At 44.9% G+C, this 21,801-nt stretch overlaps 1 long non-coding RNA gene across 1 annotated transcript in view; it reads right to left on the bottom strand.

Moving 5' to 3' along the window:
* The window catches only part of LOC115080398, a 49,369-nt gene extending 30,558 nt beyond the window's left edge, over nucleotides 1–18,811 (bottom strand). The window contains exons 1-2 of the long non-coding RNA XR_003853559.1: nucleotides 18,728–18,811; nucleotides 16,935–17,093 (exon numbers count right to left, since the gene is read on the bottom strand). This is a non-coding gene — a long non-coding RNA (uncharacterized LOC115080398). The remainder of the gene's footprint in view (nucleotides 1–16,934; nucleotides 17,094–18,727) is intronic.
* Nucleotides 18,812–21,801: the final 2,990 nt, after the last annotated feature.

Genomic DNA, 21,801 nt, shown 5'->3' with positions numbered 1-21,801 from the left:
CCTCTCCCTTGTGGGAACAAGGAGACCCATTGCTGCAGGATCTGCAGCACTTCATACAGACCTTCAAACAGGTCTTTCACGAGCCTGGACGTCTGGCTGCTGCTGGTTCCAACATACTCCATCTCCGGTAGGGCTCCAGGATGTTAGTGGAATATGCCATTGAGTTCCATACACTGGCTACCAAGCTAGGCTGGCAGGAGGATAGACTCTGAAGCATCTTCCTGGAGGGCCTATATCCTCAGGTCAAAGATGAGCTCATGGCCTAGGATCTCCCTGAGAACTTGGATGCCCTTATAGACTTTGCGGGGAGAATTGACCATCGCCTTAAGCAATGGCTTCGGGAATCCTGAGCACCCCGCCGACCGGTAGTTCTCACCCCATCTTTCTCGCGCCACCTTCTGGACCAACTCCAATCCATTTATGTTCTTTTGAAGTTGCGGTCTCCTGAATTGTACACCGTATTCCAAATGAAGTCTCACCAGGGACCTATACAGGGGCAATATCAGCTCCCATTTTCTACTTTCCATTCCTGTTCCTATGTAGCCAAGCATGTTGGGCTTGATGGACCCTTGGTATGGCCCAGTATGGCATGCTTTTATGTTCCTATGTTCACCTGTTTGGCCAACTTAAGATCATCAGATACAATTACCCCCATATCCCATTCTTCTTTGGTGCTGAGAAGAATTGTGTTTCCAATGCTTTATCTCTTCCTTAGGTTTTTGCAGCCTAAACACATTACTTTGCATTTTTTTAAAGCATTAAATCATAGCTGTCACTCTCTAGATCATTCCTTGAACTTTGCTAGATCACTCCTCATATTATCCATACCTTCCTTGCTATGTACCCTTTTGCAGATTTTGGTCTCATTGGCAAAAAGACAAAACTTTCCCAAAAATCCTTCCATGATGTCGCTCTCAAAAATTGTATAAAGATCCAGTTCCAGGATCACCCCCTCCTCACAGAAAATTCCATTTACCTCTGTTTTTTGTCTTCTTCCACGCATTCAGTTTCTAACTCAGTCAGTTACTCTAGGTTCCATACCAAGTCATCTGAGGGGATCTATGTCAAAGGCCTTACTGAAATCCAGGTACACTATGTCTAGCACTCTCCCTGGATCCAACTCTCTGATCACCAAATCCAAGAAATTGATCAGATTCATCTAACAAACTTTACCTCTAGTAAAACCATGCTGCCTCAGATCATGCAATCCACCATGCAATTTGAGGCGACATGGTCTGAAAACTGTACTGTTCTCTCTTTTAGCAGCAATTACATTAATTAGCTCACCAGAGAGGTCAGATTAATTAGACTTTAGTTCCCAGCCTCCTTCTTATTTCATGTTTGTGTATAGGAACCATATATGCCTCTCTCCAGTCCTCCAAACCTACTCTGGACTCTAAAGAAGCACTGAAAAGGTCAGCCATTTGAGCTGCCAGGATTTCTCTAAGTTTCCTCAATACCCTCAGATGTATCCCATCCAGACCCATCGCCTTATCTATTTTAAGTTTAATTAGCTCCTCATAAACTCACTGTTCTGAAAATTGATATTTACTTCACGTCTAATCTTATTTGTGGGGGTATTTTTGTGTGGTCCTGCTTCAGACCCTTCCACAGTGAACACTTAACAGAAATATTTGTTAATCAATTTTGCTTTTTCCTCATCAGCCTCTACATATTCCTCCCCTTCATCTCTGAGTCTCACAATGCCACTTTTAAACTTCCTTTTATCGCTAACATATCTCAAAATACATTTTGTCCCTCTGTTTTGCCGTATTTACTATTATTTCTTTCATTTGAATTTTTACATTTCTGACTACTTTCCTGGCTTCTCGTAGCTTTTCCATATATTGCTGCCTGTCTTCTCTTGTAATTTTTGAATGCTAAACTTCTTAACCTTCCACTACTTCTCTGGAAATAGCCCCTATTTCCTCTTTCCTTTATTTACTTTCCTAACAAAAATATTACTTACCCAAATAGTATCTCCTTTTAGTTTTGCCCACTTCTCTCCTATTTCCCATAAATTTTCCCAGTCAGCTAAATACTTCTTGAAGTACTCCCCAATTTTAATAACATTAATTTTCCTGAAGTTTAGGACCCTTACCTTAGAATCAACCATCAATTATTTTGCTCTAATATTGAACTACACTGGATCCCGGATTGCCATCCACTACGACATCAGAGATACTGTCCTCATTGGTAAGTAGGAATGTGCAGGAAAAAATATTAATTTTTGTTTTTGGTTTCTTTTCTTGAGCTTTTTTCCCCACACATTTCATTTTGTGGATTGCTTGATTCATTTAATTTGTGAGAAAAAACAAATCAAGCAATTAAAGATAATGAAAAATAAACAAAAATAAAAAATGGGGGCTCCTGTCCACCTGGAAAAATGCTAGTGTCAGAATCACCCCTGGCCTCTACTTCCTCGATCTGGAGAAGATCCGACGGTGAGGCCTAGGCCCAGACTGAAGCCTCAACCTTGTTTAGGCTGAGGTTGCAATGACCTACCAAGCCCTCTCCCTATGCAAGCCCGAGATCTCGATCAAACCCAGGCCAACAATGGGTCCTAGCCTAGAGGCCGGGTCCCAATTCTGAGGACTTGTCCTAGGTCAGAGCCCAAACACAGGCCTGATGCTGTGTCCCAGCCCAGAGGTCATTTCCCGATGCCGGGGCCCCGGTGCAGACAGAAGTCCAATGCCATGACCCAACCCAGAGGCTGGATCCTGACATCTGAACCTCAGCCTAGGCTGGAACCCAGACACAGGTCTGATGCCACAACCTGGCCCAGAGGTCAGGGCCTGACACTGGGGCCTTTTCCAGGACCCAGGCTTGATGCCTTGACTCAACTAGGAGTAGGGATGTGAATCGTTTTAGGACGATTAAAATTATCGTCCGATAATTTTAATATCGTCTTAAACCGTTATGGAACACAATACAATACAGATTCTAACGATTTATCGTTATAAATCGTTAGAATCGTGAGCCGGCACACTAAAACCCCCTAAAACCCACCCCCGACCCTTTAAATTAAATCCCCCACCCTCCCGAACCCCCCCCCCAAATAACTTAAATAACCTGCGGGTCCAGCGGCGGTCCGGAACGGCAGCGGTCCGGAACGGGCTCCTGCTCTGAATCTTGTCGTCTTCAGCCGGCGCCATTTTCCAAAATGGCGCCGAAAAATGGCGGTGGCCATAGACGAAAAAGATTGGACGGCAGGAGGTCCTTCCGGACCCCCGCTGGACTTTTGGCAAGTCTCGTGGGGGTCAGGAGGCCCCCCACAAGCTGGCCAAAAGTTCCTGGAGGTCCAGCGGGGGTCAGGGAGCGATTTCCCGCCGCGAATCGTTTTCGTACGGAAAATTGCGCCGGCAGGAGATCGACTGCAGGAGGTCGTTCAGCGAGGGTTCCGGCGCCTCGCTGAACGACCTCCTGCAGTCGATCTCCTGCCGGCGCCATTTTCCGTACGAAAACGATTCGCGGCGGGAAATCGCTCCCTGACCCCCGCTGGACCTCCAGGAACTTTTGGCCAGCTTGTGGGGGGCCTCCTGACCCCCACGAGACTTGCCAAAAGTCCAGCGGGGGTCCGGAAGGACCTCCTGCCATCCAATCTTTTTCGTCTATGGCCGCCGCCATTTTTCGGCGCCATTTTGGAAAATGGCGCCGGCTGAAGACGACAAGATTCAGAGCAGGAGCCCGTTCCGGACCGCTGCCGTTCCGGACCGCCGCTGGACCCGCAGGTTATTTAAGTTATTTGGGGGGGGTTCGGGAGGGTGGGGGATTTAATTTAAAGGGTCGGGGGTGGGTTTTAGGGGGTTTTAATGTGCCGGTTTTTCGATTTTTCGATTTTTTCGATTTTTAACGATTTTTTCACGATTTTTCACAATATTTTACCCCCCCAAACGGCAACAATACGATTCCCTCCCCCTCCCAGCCGAAATCGATCGTTAAGACGATCGAGGACACGATTCACATCCCTAACTAGGAGGCCAGGCCCCAATTCCTGGGCTTTGGCCTAGGCCATAGCCTAGAGCCAGGCCTGATGCTGGACATAGAAACATAGAAATGATGGCAGAAAAAGACCAATCGGCACATCTAGTCTGCCCAGCAAGCTCCCACACTTATTTTTCCATACATATCTGTTTCATCAACCACCAAGTTCAGGGCCCTTGTTGGTAACTGTTTGATTCAAATTTCCTGCCATCCCCTGTCATTGATGCAGAGAGTAATGTTGGAATTGCATCAAAGGTGAGCATAAGGCTTAATGGTTAAGGGTAGTAACTGTCGCATCAACCAAATTATCCCGATGCTTGTTTACCCAGACTGCACAGATCAATGCCTTGTTGGATGTTGTCTGAATGTAAATCCTGTTTTCCACATTTCCCCTTGCCGTTGAAGCAGAGAGCAACACTGTATATGCATTCAAAGTGATGTATCAGGCTTAATTGGTTTAGGGTAGTAACCGCCATAATAAGCAAGCTATCCCCATGCTTATTTGTTTACCCAGATTGTGAAGTTCAGTCCTTGTTGGTTGTTATCTGAATACAACTCCTCTTTTCCACATTTCCCCTTGCCATTGAAGTAGAGAGCAATGTTGGAGTTGCATTAACCGTGCGAAGGCTTGGACCTTGGACCTGGCAAGGAGGCCAGGTCCTGATGCCAAGGTCTAGGCCTGGACCTAGGCCAGATGCCAGGGCCTTGCTTGGCCAGGTTCTGATACATAGGCATTGGCCTTAAGTCAGGCCTAGGCCCAGAGCCCAAAACTCACAGTGCTCTCTCATTGTCCTTTCTTCTCATGCTGTCCACTGGGGTTGCACCAGAGGTAATTAACTCCAGCACATTCACCTCACTGGCAGTACCATTTCGATATAAGGCATTGCTGTACAATTGCCGAACATCAAAATTGTTCTGGGCAGTGGGGTGAATGCGCTGGAGATAATTAACTCTGGCACATCCCTAATGGATGGCATCAGAAGAAAGAAGAGGATGATGAGGGAGAAGTGCAAGGCATGGTTTCTGAGCCAGGGCCTGACCTGAGACCGAGGCCCAGGAATTAAGCCTGGGTCCGAGCCTGGGTCCAGGCTAAAGTCCCTGCATTGGGACCTGACCTCCTGGCTGGGTCGTGGCAATGGGCCTGGGTCCAGGTTCTGGGTCCAAGTTCTGAACTAGATTGAGGCCCAGACATTGGGACTTTGTCTCTGGGTCATGTCACGGCTTTGGGCCTGGGTCCGGGCCAAGGCCCCTGCATTGGGAAATGACCTCCGGGCCGAGTCATGGTATCAGGCCTGAGTCCGGGCTTCAGCCTAGGCTGAGGCCTCGGCATCGAGATCTGGCCTACAGACTGCATTGCGGTGTCAGGCCTAGGTCCAGCTGCAGCCTAGGCTGAGGTCCGGGCATCGGGACCCGCTCTTCGGGCCGGGTTGCAGCATCAGGCCTAGGCCCGGGCGCAGGTCTAGGCCCAGACTTCAGGACATGAAGCCCAGCCTTACCATCGGATACCCCCTATGGATCAGGTAAGAGACCCTGTGGTCACACTCAGGCATGGACCGTGGCCCCCACTTTGGGCCTTGGACTTTGCCCTAGGTGAGGCATTGGCATCGAGCGTAGACTTAGGCCCAATACATTAATTTCAAATTAACGCAACAAATAAGGTTTGTTTCATTCCGTGGGCCCTACTGGAAAGCACCAGGTTTGTGTGGATTCTGTTACAAGTGTTCAGAACAAATCTCCTTGCACAGAATCCAAGATTTCCTTGCTTCTAGAAGACACTGCAGCTGGGATGTCCCAATCAACAACCAGAAGATTGAAATCTCCTAACAATACACTTACCCTTTCATAGCAATTTTGTGAAAATCCTCCATTAAATCTGACTTTATCCATCTCTTCTGTCTGTAATGGAGGTCTGTATATTACACCATTCCCTCTTTCCAAAGTAACCTATAGTGCCTCTTCCTTATTTGTAGTCCCTGCAATTATGTTGTTTTAATATAATTTTTTTATATATATAATGCCATGCCTCCTCCCTTCCTTCCAATCTGGTCCTTCCTAAATAGATTGTATCCCGATATAACTATATTCCAGTCATGGATTTCTGTTTATATACAAATTGCATCTTATTAAAAAAAATTTAAAAAATCCTTTGTTGATACTACAATAAATAACCTAAAAAAGGGGGTAAAAATTCCTTACCAGCTATATCAAATGTCCAATATTTTCTAATTAGGCATCTGCCATAAATTGGGCTATGCCTCACCTAGTTTTACATACTGTCTCAATTATTTTTTTTACATTTTTTGTTTTGTTTTTTTCAAATACAAGTAAAACTGTCAGAAAGCTTATTATGTGTCCACATACCCTCTCTATTCGAGCTCCCATTCACCCACATATTCAAGCTTCCATTCTCACCCACATACACACCCAGGCTCCAGTTTTCACCCACACACACTCCCATTCTCATCCACACATACACATTCAAGCACGTGCACAGCTTCCGCTTCCTCCCCCCAAAGCAGGAAGATCAGCTGCCTCTCCTGCTGCCACTGGCCTCCTGCTATCTTCAGGCGTCGGGCCGTACTGCCCGCCGAGCTTCCTGTCGGGGGGGGGGAGCGGAAGCGCAGCGCACAACGTCCGCTTCCTCCCTCCTCCTCCCCCCCCCCAAGCAGGAAGATCGGCGGGCCATACGGCCCGTCGCCCGAAGATAGCAGGAGGCCGGTGGCAGCAGGAGAGACAGCAGATCTTCCTGCATTGGGGGGAGGAAGCGGAAGCTGCGCGCGGCGCTTCCACTCCCCCCCGAACAGGAAGACCGGTTGGCCATACGGCCGCAGCAGCACTTCCCCATGTGTGCCGTGATGGCGCGCGAGGCGTGGGTTCTCTTGTTCGCTGTCGTGGGGATGGGATCCCGCGACAGCCTTGCAGTTCCGGTGCCAGTTGGGTGGGCCTGGGTCTAAGTTGGGTGGGCACCTGCCCACCCAGGCCCACCCGTGGCTACGCCACTGAGCAGAACTAGTGCACTTGGTTGTGGCACACACTCTCTCCCAGTTTACTATGCCTATGTAATATGCTAAAGTACAATAGTGGAAAACCCAGTAACTCTCACAGTGTGTACAAAAATTTCTCTCTCACACACATGCACACACTGTGTATGTGATGACTCTTTTATGTGCACAAACAGTGTGAGAAAGTGAAGAAACAGACAAGGCTCAGGCTGCTTCTCACTGTAATCTGAGTAGGGAGCTACACTGAGCAGAGTGAACCAGAGAGACACTTTAACTCACTACAAAAGTGAGCCAATAAAATGGCAGTGTCTCTGTCTGTCTACATCTCACTAATTGAGAACATCATTGAAGAACAAAGCCTTTTGCTAAAATTCACTCTCTCCTTTTCAAAATCTTTTTTTCAAATATATTTCTTTAGTTAAGACAGAGCTTCAGAAACATGCAACCTTTCTCTTTGTGATCAGCAGAGAACCAAATCTGACCTTGAAATGCTATGTGGCTAACCCATGCCAAAATAAATAATGAATCAAAGACTTATGATGAGAGGCTGAAGGATCTAAACATGTATACCCTGGAAGAGAGGAGATTCAGGGTAGATTTGATACTGACCTTCAGATACCTGAAATATTTTAATGATGCAAGTGCCAGTTAGGATAGGCTACTTAAAAAATGCTGAACCTTGATTGGCCCTACTTTGCTCCTTCTTCCTGCCCTGGATCCAGTTAGACAGGGATACTGTGGCATCACTGGTTGGTTGCTAAGTTAACTTGAGCAGAAAAAAACAAGCTGGCAACTACAATTTAACTTGGCCTATAGGCATCAATAGAAAATGAAAACAAATGGAAATGCAAACTTTTGTCATTTTTGGTGGGACCCTTAATTCATTTCAGTGGAGCATAAAATAAATTGGCCATTTAACCCACTTGTTTCAAACAAATGTACATTTTTACTTTCTCTGAATAAAGCAGCCTAGCAGACATTGCAGACATGATTGCCTTCATCCTTTTACTAAATGGATGTATATTATTTGACAGGTAACAGAACTGTGTTGCCTAAATGAGAAGGCACACCAGACATTCCTGCCTCCTTAATCAGGGATTGTTTTCTACATAACAAACAGGAAGTAGAGTAGGTGGGTGGTAGGGAACATCTACTAGAAAATAAGGGGTAGATTTTAAAAGCAGCACGCGCAGCCTACATGTGTGCGCGCTCCCTGCACGTGCACATATAACGCACATATAAGGTTATAACATGATCGCGCAGGTGAGCGCATGTTATAAAATACGGGTTCGTGCGCGCAAGCTGCTGCGCTGCCTTCCTCCCTCCATTCCCTTCCACCTAACTTGACTTTCTCACTCCTTCCCCTAACCTTCCCCCCCCCCCCCCAGCCCTACTCTAAACCCCCTGTCCTTTGTCTTACCTTTTGCGCTTGCCTCTGGGCAGGTGCAAGTTGCGCGTGCCGGCAGGCTGCTGGCATGCAATCCTTCGACAGAGCGGCAATGGCCACTCTGTCGGAGGCCTCTGGTCCTGTCCCATCCCACCCCGAACTGCCCCTTTTGTAAAGCCCCAGGACTTACACGCATCCCGGAGCTTTACGTGCATTGCCAGGCCTTTTTTAAATAGGCCTGGCGAGCGTAACCTTTTGAAAATCCGGCCCTAAGTGTTTATTTGCAGAATCTGATAAAAACCAAAATATTCATTGAAATCTCAGCAATTTAATTTTCATCCTTCCCTTCCAATAAAGTGAAGCACAAATTATCTCACAGAAACTAAAGAAGAAAACAAAGTGGGAACAAAACTATATAAACTGAAGCAAATCTAAAAAGGAAATTTGGAGGAAAGGAAGTAGAATGATTCTGTTTACTGCTATAATGTATAATATTTAACTAGATTGTTGATAGAATAGTTGTCACCTGATCCATTAAGTACTGTACTTATTCAATAGTATTGACAGATTTTACACGATAAAGGTACATTATTTGTGCTAAGTAATAAGCAATCCTTTTTAGTTGTACAGAAAAATTTTCTTTGAGGCGATTTTTGGTATTGAATGGGGTGTTGGCTCTGATTAAGCCTGAACCTTCTCCCATCCATCGACCCCGGCTCTGCAAGGCTTACCTTGGATAACAATAACATGAATCTATTTTGGTTCTGCTTCAGTGTTATATCTTATAAAGGTGTGAACCCCTGGGCCGAGGTGAGAGGTGTCTCCGCCCATAGGGAGGAGCCCAGTGAACCTCACCGTCAGTAGGCGCGGTCTCAGCGAAGTCAGACACAGCTGTGGAACAGAGTCTTTTATTGATAGAAGAGAAAGGCATAACCCATGGAGCGGGAAATGCAGTAAAGTTCTGAGTAGAGGGCTATACCCAAGGGTGATACCTCAGATGTGAAGATCTGGTAGTGGCCCGCAGAGTGGGGTATGCCAGGAAATCTTGCAGTAGTGTAGAAATACCTCAGATGTACAGATCCAGTAGTGGCCCGTGGAGCGGGGTACGCCAGAGTTGTGTCTCTGTGGTGGTAATGAGAAGGTAGTCCGAGGTTCAGGAACCCCGATGAGGTAATGAACTGCAGGCAGTGTATACCGGAGTGATTTCTCCTGGAAAGAAACGGTAGTGGCCCGAGGCACAGGGTACACCATAGAGGATCCCACAATGAGGCTTGGAAGTTGAAGCCCCTAGAATTAGATACTCACAGGAAGTAGTTCCAGCAGAGGTCCTGGGGAGCAGGACAGATATCAGTCCAAGGTGGAAAGGTCCTCTGAGGAGCAGATAACCCTAGATGAAGTAGGGCCCCTGAGGAGCAGGTACCCAGAGTGTCTCATGCCAAACGTAGAATCTGGAACCAGAAGTCCAAGGATGGAGCGGAATTCAGCAAGAGGGATCTCCTTGCTAAGTCATCAACATGAAGGACCAGCCAGCTTAAGTACAGGAGATGGGTGACGTCATCCGGAGGGGATGCCCCCGAGGTTCCCGCCATGACATGTACAAGTGTGGCCCATGTGCACGCGCGCCTAAGTAATTCCTGGGAAAAGATGGTGGTTGGCAGTGCCCACGCTGTCCCAGGAATGCCAGGCTGGTTAGCGGTGGTTGGTGGAGGCTGCCATTCTCCCAATGGATAATAATGCAGCAAAGAAAGAGGTGAGCATTAGTGGTCACAGCCATCTGCGACTGACGGGCTTAACAGTACCCCCCTTCTTAGGGCCCCTCCCCGGAGATTTTGGTTTCCTAGGATGAGAAATGTGGAATTGTCTGATCAACTCCTTGTTGAGGATGTTGCTTGCAGGTTTCCAACTATTCTCTTTGGGACCAAATCCTTCCCATGAAATGAGATACTCCCAGCGCCTTCCACATTTTCTTACATCCAATATATCCTCAACCTGATAAGTGATGTCCTCTTCTGCAGTAAGAGGTTCAGGTTCAGGTGTTCTCTTCAAAAATTCCAAGAAAATGAGTGGTTTTAGAAGGGAGATGTGGAAGGTGTTGTGGATTCTAAGAGAAGAGGGCAACTGAAGGGTGTAAGTGACTGGATGCAGGAAGCGAAGTACAGAGAAAAGCCCAATGTATCTGGGTGCAAATTGAGCAGAAGGCAGCTTTAAATGGATAAAACTGGTGCTGAGCCACATCTTGTCACCGGGATGCAATTGCAAAGCTGCATGATGGTGAGCATCATAAAACCTCTTAGCCTTTTGTCCAGCCTTTTGGAGGAGATGCTTGGTATGCTCCCAGAGTTGGTGCAGTTCTTGCACTGAAGCCTGTGCTGCGGGGACGATACCGACAAAGGTACTGTGGTAGGAGGTAGAGGTTGATGTCCGTAGACAATTTGGAAAGGTGAAGATCCGTTTGAAGCAGACTAGTGTGAATTTAATGCAAATTTGGCCCAGGGAATTAATTTGGATCAGTCACTCTGTCTGGAGTTAACGTATGCCCGGAGAAACTGTTTTAGCGTGCGGTTCATCCATTCAGTCTGGCCATTGGCCTGAGGATGCTGATGAGTAAGCTGAGGATGCTGATGAGTAAGCTGATGTGAGATCCAGGGAGATGTCACATTTTTTGCATAGGGATCTCCAGAATTTTGCTGTAAATTGGACTGCTCAAACAGAGAGGATGAGTCTTGGCAGGCCATGAAGACGAAAGACATGGCGAATGAAAAGCTTCACCAATTCAGGATCAGAAGGTAACCCAGGTAATGCCACAAAATGAGCCATCTTTGAAAAGCGGTCCACAGTGACACAGATGGTATTTTTGCCATTGGATATGGGTAAGTCAACAATGAAATCCGTGGCTATATGTGTCCACGGTTTGCTAGGCGCGGGGAGAGGCTTAAGAAGACCCCAAGGATTACCAACCGGTGTTTTTTGTCAAGCGCACGTTGGACAAGACTCTACATAGGTCTGAACATCTTTCTTCATGGTGGGCTACCAGTAGAATCTTTGTAGAGTGGAAAGTGTTCTGGCTTTTCCAGGATGACCTGTGAGCAGAGAGTCATGTGCCATTCTGAGGATCTTTTTTCTGAGTGTTTGGGGAACCACTGTCTTCCCGGCTGGAACCATGTGAGTAGCAGAGAGAAGTACTCTTGTAGGATCAATGATGTGACGTGGAATATCAGGTACAACTTCCGTGGTAAAAAAATGGGAGAGTGTGTCAGCACGGTTATTCTTGTCCATGGGATGGTATCACAAGAGGAAGTCGAAATGATTCAAAAATAAAGACCAGCGGGCCTGCCTTTGGATCAGGCGTTGCGCATGGCATAAGTATTCGAGATTTTTGTGGTGGGTGTAAACTGTGATTTGATGTTGTGCATCTCGAGCAATGGACGCAATTCCTTGAATGCCAATTTAATCGCCAATAACTCTTTGTCTCCAATCCCGTAGTTCCGCTCGGCAGGGGAGAAGCATCGAGAAAAAAAATGAGCAGGGATGTAAGGTGTGGTTGTCATTATGTTGGCTGAGGATGGCACCAACCCCAACGTTGGAAGCATCCACCTCTATGATGAAGGATTGTAAAAGATCTGGGTGGCATAAGCAAGGCTCTTGGAGAAATGCCTCTTTAAGTTCCTGAAAGGCAGTCACGGCTTCTGGAGACCAATGAGAGGGATTGGCTCCCTTTCGAGTCATGACTGTAAGAGGCATGGTCAACGTAGAATAATGGTGAATGAATGATCTGTAGTAGTTAGTGAACCCTAGGAATCTTTGCAGAGCCTTGAGGTCAGTGGGTTGTGCCCAGTTCCGAATATTCTTGTTTTTTTGCGGATCCATCTGGAACCCTTTGCTGGATACCACATAGCCTAAAAAGGGAACAGACTCCTGGGGAAAGGAGCATTTTTCCAGTTTGGCATATAGGTGTTGTCTCATAATCTCTGCAGAACGTTAATGACATCTAGTTGATGGCTTTGGAGATCTTGAGAGAAGACCAATATGTCGTCTAGGTATACTACTACACAGCTGTAAAGCATGTCACTGAAGATTTCATTCATCATGTTTTGAAAAACAGCCGGGGCGTTGCAAAGGCCAAAGGACATGACTAAATATTCAAAATGACCATCATGGATATTAAATCCGGTCTTCCATTTGTCACCCTGGCATATCCGGACAAAGTTGTACACCCCTCTGAGGTCCAATTTAGTGAATATTTTGGCCCCTTGGAGCCTATCAAAGAATTAAGAGATCAATGGCAATGGGTAGTGGTCCTTCATGGTGATCTAATTTAAGCCGCAGTAGTCCATGCATGGGCGAAGGGATCCATCCTTCTTTCCCACAAAAAAGAACCCGGCTCCAGCAGGAGACTTAGAAGGTCAAGTAAAACCCTTTGCCAAGTTTTCTTGAATATAATCTGGCATTGCCTTAGTTTCTGTCAAAGAAAGTGGGTACACCCTTCCTCTGGGGGGTTCAGTGTTAGGTAATAAATTTATGCCGCAGTCAAAAGACCTGTGAGGTAGCAAGTGTCCGCCATTTTCTTAGAGAATATGTCTTGATAAAAGGAGTACTGCGGAGGTAAACCCAGAAGAGATGTGGTGGTGGTCAGGCAAGGCATAAGAGTTACAGTCTCTAAGCACTTGCCATGGCAGGACTTACCCCATTGAGACAATGGCAGGGTACTCCAGTCGAATTGGGGTGTGTGCATTTGTAACCATGGCAGTCCGAGTACCACCAGGTGTTTTCCTTATCTAAGACCAAGAAGGAAATGGTCTCCGTGTGCAGAGATCCAGTACGGAGTCTGATAGGTTGCGTGGAATAGGTGACTTCACCAGGCAATGGCTCACCATGAATTGATGATAATAGCAGAGATGTAGGTGTCCGAACGGTGGGGATTTGTAGGTGCCTCATGAGTTGTTTGAGCATAAAGTTCCCTCCAGTACCGGAGTCCACCACGGCTAAAGTATGGAAATCAAGGGTGTCCGAGTTAATGGAGACTGGAAGTATCAATGAAGGAGATGGAGAAGTGAGACTTAAGAGGAGTCCTCCGGTGGATCCTAGGTCTGAGAGTTTCCCGAACAGATAGGACAAGAGGACACAGCATGTCCTGGCTGACTGCAGTACATGCAGAGGCCTAATCTTTGCCGGTGACGTTTCTCTTTAGCAGATAGGTGGCTGCGGCCCATTTGCATGGGTTCTTCCTCCTTGATACTAGATGTGGGAGTAACCTGGGTGACCGGTGTTGGATGAGGGCACGGAACCCCTGAGTCTCAGGGAGCTCACGTGTAGCTAATTTGTCTTTTATGCATGCATTGAGACCTTCCAGGAATATAGTACATAGGCATCCCAGATCCAAATGTAGTTCCGAGGACAGGGTTTTAAACTCAATCACGTACTCAGTTAAAGGTCTGGTACCTTGTTGTAGATGCAGGAGTGCAGATCCAGCGACAGTCTTGCGAGAGGGGGTCGTCAAAAATAGAAAGAAATAGGGCAAGGAAACCTGTCAAATCTTTGAGTATTGGATCCATTCTCTCCCAAAGAGGTGATGCCCAGGCCAGGGCTTTCCCATCCAAAAGGGACAGGATGTATGTAGTTTTGGACACTACATCTGGAAAATAGGTAGGTTGCAGCGAAAAGTGCATACAGCATTAATTCAGCAAGCCCCTACATAACAGGAAATCACCTGTAAAACGAGTAGGTGCTGGCAAAGGCACAGAAAGCTGGACAGGCAGCATCTGTGAAGTGGAGGTGGGCTTGACAGGCATCGAGGCGGAGTCCAGCCGAGAGCTTAACCAATTGATGGCATTAGCCAAAGTCTCTAATACCTTTAGTTTCTCTGAGATCCATTTGGCCAGGCCAGGGATGGCCTGGATGGCTGAGGCCTGAGCCAGGTCCATGGAGTTAGCAATCTGTTGTATCTTGTAAAGGTGTGAACCCCTGGGCCAAGGTAAGAGGGGTCTCCACCCACAGGGATGAGCCCTGTGAGCCTCACCATCGGTAGGCGCGGTCTCAGCGAAGTCAGACACAGCTGTGGAACAGAGTCTTTTATTGATTGAAGAGAAAGGAACAACCCGCAGAGCAGGAGAAGCAGTAAAGTATAGTTCTGAGTAGAGGGGTATACCCAAGTGTGATACCTCAGATGTGAAGATACGGTAGTGGCCCAAGGTGCGGGGTATGCCAGGAAGTCTTGCAGTAGTGTAGAAATACCTCAGATATGCAGATCCAGTAGTGGCCCGCAGAGTGGGGTACGCCAGAGATGTGTCTCTGTGGTGGTAATGAGAAGGTAGTCCGAGGTGCAGGAACCCCAATGAGGTTCCTGTAGCGGTGGTGCGGTAATGACCTGCAGCCAGGGTTTACCCGGAGTGGTTCCTTCTGGAAAGAAACGGTAGTGATCCGAGGCACAGGGTACACCGTAGAAGATCCCACAATGAGACTTGGTAGTTGAAGTCCATAGAATTAGTTACTCACAGGAAGTAGTTCCAGGAGAAGTCCTGGGGAGCGGGACAGATAGCAGTCCAAGGTGGAAAGGTCCTCCGAGGAGTGGATATCCAGAGAAGAAGTAGGGCCCCCGAGGAGCAGGTACCCAGAGTGTCTCACGCCAAACATAGAATCTAGAACTGGAAGTCCAAGGATGGAGTGGAATTCAGCAAGAGGGAACTCCTTGCTAACTCGTCAATGTGAAGGGCCAGCCAGCTTAAGTTCAGGAGATGGGAGACGTCATCCGGAGGGGACGCCCCCGAGGTTCCCGCGATGACGTGTACAAGAGTGGCCCATGCGCCCGTGTGCCTAAGTAATTCCTGGGAAAAGATGGTGGTCGGCAGCGCCCACGCCATCCCGGGAACGCCAGGCTGGTCGGCGGTGGTTGGTGGAGGCCGCCATTCTCCCAATGGATGACAATGGAGCAAAGAAAGAAACATAGAAACATAGAAATGATGGCAGAAGAAGACCAAACGGCCCATCCAGTCTGCCCAGCAAGCCATGTATTTTATTTATTTTTGTTTTCCTTTCCTCTCTCTCTCATACTTGTTACGCTTGGTTTCTAGTACTCTCTAGTTCTAGTTCCCCTCTCTAGTTCTATTTCCCCTCCTCCCCACTATCAATGTAGAGAGCAGCGCTGGAACTGCATCAAGTGAATATCCGGCTCAATTAGGGGTAGTAATCGCTGCAATAAGCAGGCCACACCCCTGCCCCTGTCCACCCAGACTATCCAATCCACATACAGATCCTCCCTTCCTCATTCCCCCTGCCGTTGAAGCAGAGAGCTACGCTGGACATGCATTGAAAGTAAAGTATCTGCCCAGCTACACCTCGCTTCCCTGTGAATATAATTTTTTTTTTATACTGGTGAGGTCATAGGCTATAGGTATTGCCAATTACTAGGCTTGTTCAATATTTGTTTGTTAATGTGGCTCGTGGAAATGGGGGCTACTACCTGGAGATAATATCCTTGTTCAGTGTACATACACACGGTTGTGACTCCATCATTGCTCTGGGCTTCAACGGCAAGAGGTAATGTGGAAGAAAAAAAAAAAAAGAGGTGAGCATTAGTGGTCGCAGCCATCTGCGACCGATGGGCGTAACATTCAGATTTAGTTTCAACCTCTTTAAGTCAATATTTTGCTTTCCATTGAATGATGATGAGGCTAAAGGTAAAATGTACCCTTTGTTCTCTGAAAACACAGCAAAAATTTGTAAAGTTAGCATAATAAGGAAGAATTTTCAGGCAAACCTTTCTTGCTTCTCAATTCATATAAAACTTCTCAGTTCAATGACTATCAGAGGAATTAAAACAAGGATGCAAGTTATTTATCTAGCTGTTATTCATATAAGCATGCTTGAAGTAAACTAATATTACTAAAACATTTTATGTTTTCCCCTCAATGCATTATTTTACTGAATATGTGTAAGAAGCAGAAAATGATCACATTTTACAAAATAAAGATGCTAAATTCAATTAATATTTAAATTACTTTTTACAGCTTTATTGATAACTGCACTAGAGTCTTAAATGCCACTAAACAAACTAAAAATTGCCAGTAGAAAATATTTTGCCAAAGATTCAGAAAGCACATAGTATTTAGGCCATATCTAATAAATGTCTCAGGAAGCAATATAATGAAAACAATTTTTCATATGACACCCATAGCATGTCTAAATAGTTATTTAGCTTCTAGGCTTCTGGGCATATGGACTTGATTATGCATAAGAAGAAAAGTATAACTGCATTAAAGAAAATATAAGTTCCCAATTGTATACATTTCTTGTTTGACATACCGTAGTGATGGAACATGTACTGTATAATTACATTTCAAAATTTACATTTCCTCTTTAGAACTCATAGAGTCAAAAAAGATGAGTTATACAATATTTGACATTAAAAGAAGATTATATACTATTAACACATGAAAAAAGATGTATAGTAAAATATAAAAATGTTTGCACATAATACAAAATAAAACACTATCCAAAAATGTTATCAGCTAGTAGCCAATGTTGCTATGCTATTTTTAATCAATCTTAACATGTACTATACATACCAGTGTTTTTGAAGTGCTAAGATATTTGCAGCAGAATTCCCCCATGAGCTGTCAATGTTGCACTTTGTGTTGATGAAAGGAGTATGTGAATGAGTTCTTGTATTGCTCACCAACATTTTTTGATCCATGGCAAGGAAAATGATTGGAGATCTTGTCCACCTATATAGGTGAGCGAGAGAGAGAGAGAGAGAGAGAGAGAGAGACTATTTATAAGGCTCTCATACTAGTTTAAGTATTTATATTGCTATAGGAGGGCCACCTGAAAGGTCAAGGAGGTTTTACTGGTGGTAGAGGGTTTAGGGGCCAGTTTCGCATGAAGAATGAGATGTACAAACAGCATAGTACAACTTGGTGAAGATTTGGCATCATTTGGAGTGAGGAAAATCTTAAAAAGCTGAAATTTCTACTATGTTCTCTTACCATAAGAACATAAGAAATTGCCATGCTGGGTCATACCAAGGGTCCATGAAGCCCAGCATCCTGTTTCCAACAGAGGCCAAACCAGGCCACAAGAACCTGGCAATTACCCAAACACTAAGAAGATCCCATGCTACTGATGCAATTAATAGTGGTGGCTATTCCCTAAGTAAACTTGATTAATAGCCATTAATGGACTTATTTTCCAAGAAAGTATCCAAACCTTTTTTGAACCCAGCTACACTAACTGCACTAACCACATCCTCTGGCAACAAATTCCAGAGCTTTATTGTGCGTTGAGTGAAAATGAATTTTCTCCGATTAGTCTTAAACGTGCCACTTGCTAACTTCATGGAATGCCCCCTAGTCCTTCTATTATTTGAAAGTGTAAATAACCGAGTCACATCTACTCGTTCAAGACCTCTCATGATCTTAAAGACTTCTATCATATCCCCCCTCAGCCGTCTCTTCTCCAAGCTGAACAGCCCTAACTTCTTCAGCCTTTCTATCCCCTTTATCATTTTGGTTGCCCTTCTCTGTACCTTCTCCATCACAACTATATCTTTTTTGAGATGCGGCGACCAGAATTATACACAGTATTCAAGGTGCGGTCTCACCATGGAGCAATATAGAGGCATTATGACATTTTCCGTTCTATTAACCATTCCCTTCCTAATAATTCCTAACATTCTATTTGCTTTTTTGACTGCTGCAGCACACTGAGCCGATGATTTTAAAGTATTATCCACTATGATACCTAGATCTTTTTCCTGGGTGGTAGCTCCTAATATGGAACCTAACATCGTGTAACTACAGCAAGAGTTATTTTTCCCTATATGCAACACCTTGCACTTTATTTATTTATTTAGCATTTTTTTTATACCGTCGCTCAGGTTCCATCGAAATGGTTCACAACAGGTTAAAATAACATTTTCCTAGTACCTAAAATACATTGTAAACTTCTAAAAAATACATAACAAAATAGCAGCATTTCTTAACTAAAACTATAAAACTATGACATACCTAAAATCAGACATAGATTCATCTCATAAAATCCTTCGGATAGTACATTAGAATCCTATCCTAATTAAAATTAACTAAGACGAAACAATCTAAAATGACTTTTCAAATAAAAACTAAAAGTCAGCACTGTAAAATAACTTTCCATATAAGAACTAAAAGTAATTACAAATCTGGTACCTTAAAATTCATTACAGGCGGTCTAAGGTGACTTAAGATTGAATCGAATAAGCTATGCTAAAAAAACAGGTCTTAAGCTCTCGTTTAAACTTTTTTAGGTTTGGCTCTAACCTCAATTCTCCTGGGAGCGTATTCCAAATTCCCGGGCCTGCTAACGATAGTGCTCTATCCCTCACCTGGTTCAGATGGGCCGAGTGAACACTTGTCCACATTAAATTTCATCTGCCATTTGGATGCCCAGTCTTCCAGTCTTGCAAGATCCTCCTGTAATGTATCACAGTCTGCTTGTGATTTAAGTACTCTGAATAATTTTGTATCATCCGCAAATTTGATAACCTCACTCGTCGTATTCCTTTCCAAATCATTTATATATATATTGAAAAGCACTGGTCCAAGTACAGATCCCTGAGCCACTCCACTGTTTACCCTTTTCCACTGAGAAAATTGACCTTTTAATCCTATTCTCTGTTTCCCGTCTTTTAACCAGTTTGTAATCCACGAAAGGACATCGCCTCCTATCCCATGACTTTTTAGTTTTCGTAGAAGCCTCTCATGAGGGACTTTGTCAAACGCCTTCTGAAAATCCAAATACACTATATCTACCGGTTCACCTTTACCCACATGTTTATTAACCCCTTCAAAAAAATGAAGCAGCTTTGTTAGGCAAGACTTCCCTTGGGTAATTCCATGTTGACTGTGCTCCATTAAATCATGTCTTTCGGTATGCTCTATGATTTTGATCTTGAGAATAGTTTCCACTATTTTTCCCGGCACTGAAGTCAGGCTCACTGGTCTATAGTTACCCGAATCACCCCTGGAGCCTTTTTTAAATATTGGGGTTACATTGGCCACCCTTCAGTCTTCAGGTACAATGGATGATTTTAATGATAGGTTACAAATTTTAACTAATAGATCAGAAATTTCATTTTTTAGTTTCTTCAGTACCCTAGGATGCATACCATCTGGTCCAGGTGATTTGCCACTCTTTAGTTTGTCAATCTGGCCTACTACATCTTCCAGGTTTGCAGTGATTTTGTTCCGTTCGTCTGACTCATCACCCCTGAAAACCATCCCCGGAACTGGTATCTCCCCAACATCCTCATTAGTAAACACGGAGGCAAAGAATTCATTTAGTCTTTCTGCAATGGCCTTATCTTTCCTAAGAGCCCCTTTAATCCCTCGGTCCTCTAATGGTCCAACCAACTCTCTCACAGGTTTCTTGCTTTGGATATATTTTAAAAAGTTTCTATTATGAGTTTTTGCCTCTGTGGCCAACTTCATTTCAAATTCTCTCTTCGCCTGTCTTATCAATGTTTTACACTTACCTTGACAATGCTTATGTTTTATCCTGTTTTCTTCAGATGGATCCTTCTTCCAATTTTTTTTTGCTAAAATAGCCTTTTTCCCCTCACCTTTTAACCATGATAGTAATCATTTTGCCTTCCTTCCACCTTTCTTAATGCGTGGAATACATATGGACTGCGACTCTAGGATTGTATTGTTAAACAATGTCCAAGCCTGTTGAACACTTTTAACCTTTGCAGCTGCACCTTTCAGTTTTTTTCTAACTATTTTCCTCATTTTATCAGTCTCCCTTTTGAAAGTTTAGTGTTAGAGCTGCAGATTTACTTATTGTCCCCCTTCCAGTTATTAGTTTAAATTTGATCATGTTATGATCACTGTTGCCAAGTGGCCCCACCACCGTTACCTTTCTCACCAAATCCTGCATTCCACTAAGAATTAAATCTAAAATAGCTCCCTTTCTTGTTAGTTCCTGAACCAATTGCTCAATGAAGCAATCATTTATTACATCCAGGAACTTTATGTCTCTAGCAAGTCCTGATGTTACATTTACCCAGTCAATATTGGGGTAATTGAAATCCCCCATTATTATTGCACTGCCAAATTAGTTTGCTTCCCTGATTTCTCTTAGCATTTCATCATCTGTCTGACCATTTTGTCCAGTTGGATGGTGGTATACTCCTATCACTATACTCTTACCCAACACACATGGGATTTCTACCCATATAGATTCTACTGAGCATTTAGTCTCTTGTATGATCTTTATCCTGTTGGATTCTATACCCTCCCGGACATAAAGGGCCACACCCCCACCAAGTTGATCCTCCCTATCATTGCGATATAATTTGTACCCTGATATAGCACTGTCCCATTGGTTATCCTCCTTCCACCAATTCTCTGTGATGCCAATTATGTCAATCTCATCATTTGCTGCTATACACTCTAACTCTCCAATCTTACTTCTTAGACTTCTGGCATTGGCATACAGACATTTCAAAGTGGTAACTCACGATCTCCGTACCTGCGATAACATCTTAGACTGAAGGGAGCCTTAGCAATTAGGAACAATGGCCCTCGTGGAGTGAGTACCGGTTCCTGTCTGTAATAGGGCTCACTGTGTTCACTGTGTTCACGTCTGCAATCGCCTCCAGGCAGTAGGAGTCTTCTGAGTCTTTGGGAATGTAGGGCCTCGAGGAGTGAGTACCGGATCCCGTCCAACAATCTGAAATCAAGAATAGAGAGAGCGGAGCCCCCGAGGAGCGGGTACTCCTGGTAAGTTTGAAAAGGCCGAGCAGTGGAGAATTCCCCTTGCTGACTCGGAGCGTAGTTGCAAGTAGCATGGACTGCCGAAGCAAGTCCCGTTGGAGTTCCTTGCTAACTCGTTTATAGTTAGCAAACAAAGACCTTTTAAATTGAAAATGGATGATGTCAGTATGGAGGGACGCCCCCGAGGTTCGCGCCCTTGCTGGTACAAAGTCTGGAGTACACTTGCGTGCACACCCTTACATCTTCAGGAACACGGCGGATCTGTAGCATCAAGCTAGCCCAGGGACACCGGGACCAAGAGGTGGAGAGAAGCCGCGGCTGCATCTGTCCATCTGAGCTGAAGGGAGTCGCCACAAAGGTAGAGAGGGTGGAGCGAGGGCGAGACATAGGCACGAACGCAACCCTTGCCAGGTTATTGTGGCCTGGTTTGGCCTCTATTGGAAACAGAATGCTGGGCTTGATTATCCTTGGTCTGACCCATGGCAATTTCTTATATTCTTAACAGGATAAAGGCTGGATATAGCAGATAAGCCATTTAGATGGATAACTATTATGTTATCTATCTAAATGGCTTTTGAATATAGACCTCATGAATTATAGGATAGTATTTTATCATATGTAATTGTTGTTTAGTATAATTTAATGTGTTTGTCATTGATTTTTACTGTAATATGTGTTTTAT

Source organism: Rhinatrema bivittatum, chromosome 1, assembly GCF_901001135.1.
Source record: "Rhinatrema bivittatum chromosome 1, aRhiBiv1.1, whole genome shotgun sequence".
Lineage (NCBI taxonomy): Eukaryota > Metazoa > Chordata > Amphibia > Gymnophiona > Rhinatrematidae > Rhinatrema > Rhinatrema bivittatum.
Note: the sequence above shows the minus strand (reverse complement) of the source record. Positions and strands in the feature narration are given on the sequence as shown.